Source organism: Condylura cristata, unplaced genomic scaffold, assembly GCF_000260355.1.
Source record: "Condylura cristata isolate star-nosed mole 26May11 unplaced genomic scaffold, ConCri1.0 scaffold00022, whole genome shotgun sequence".
In the NCBI taxonomy this organism is placed as follows: domain Eukaryota; kingdom Metazoa; phylum Chordata; class Mammalia; order Eulipotyphla; family Talpidae; genus Condylura; species Condylura cristata.
In genome coordinates, this window is record NW_004567123.1 from 35,830,888 (window position 1) to 35,832,238 (window position 1,351).

Consider the following 1,351-nt stretch of genomic DNA (forward strand, 5'->3'; position numbering starts at 1 on the left):
TCCAGGTGCGCAAAAGGCCACGCGCTGTGTGCCTCCGTCCGCAGAACAGCCGGAACGGGCAAGTCCAGAGAGCCGGGGCAGGCTGCCGGCTGTCCAGGGTAAAGGGGAAGGGGCGCGGTCAGGGGCTGAAGTGGGCCCCCGGCTTCCCGCAGGGGTGACGCCCGGCGCTGGAGCTGGGCGCTGATGGACACACAGCCGGGGACCGAGCACCTGCCACCCCCGGTGGACTGCAGACAACGTGTCCCACCACGCCAAGAAAAACGGGCCGAAGCAACCCCCCCGGGTGTCCAGAGACCCCGCCGCCCCGGCGTGAGCACTGCTGAGGGTTCTCGGGCCTCTGCCCTCCTCCTTGGGGTTCCAGGAAACGTGACTGCACACTGATTGCATTTGCCCCGGTTTTTAGATTGCAAGTCGGTGAGCTCATACACGTTCCCTGGGCAGCTGCTGTTTTTCACTCTCTGACACATCACTGACACCCCCGTGGCCAGCCCGGACCCGACAGACACATTAAGTCACTTTGTCATCGCCACTGACTGTCCCAGGGCGCGGAGCACGCCAGGCCCAGCCACCGAGAACAGCAGCCGTGAACCTCCTCACACACGTCTCCGTCTGCACTGGGGCTGCGGCTCCATCGGCGGGATTAGCAGAAGTGGGGGAGCAGGACCGTGTCAGGCCGTCGTGAATCCACATTGATGGATCGTGATCCTGCAGGGGCACAGGGAGGCACGGCCCCCTCGGGGGCCAATCAATCACCGCTGTCGCCCAGCGCACGCACACACCCGGGGCCCGTGTGTGGCAACACCAGATGGTCACGGCGCTTCTCGCTTCTCCATCTGCATGTTGGCAGTGCACACCGGCCCGAGGGGCCATCACACCGACACCCCAATTTCACGCGGCCGCAGGGGGCTGGCGGGGCTCTGTTCCTGGCTCCGGAACAGGGCGGGGGTCTGCAGCGCCCAGGGTGTGCTCTGGAAACCCTGAGTTTGCACACGGAAGCTGGCAGACAACTTCAAGGGTCCAGGCAGAAAACCCCGCCGGGGGCCCTGAGCCCCGAAAGCCGCTCTTGAGCGTTCGGCACGGCGCAGACTGCGGCAGAGCTGACGCTCCGGGGAACCGAGCGGCGCGCTCTCCTAAGCGCCGACGGCCTCTGTGCCCTCTGCGGCTGCCGCTCGCTCGGTGGCGCTGCAGAGACCCAGCCGGCCCCGGAGCTTTGCCTCCCTCTCCTGCAGAGGCTAGTGCTGGAGCTTCAGGTAACTTTCTGGAAGTTGTGGGGAGGCCCTCTCCCGAATACCCCCATCAGCAAGTTTCAGGGAGATTACTTAGCTCCCACTTTGGGGACGATTAGCTCTGG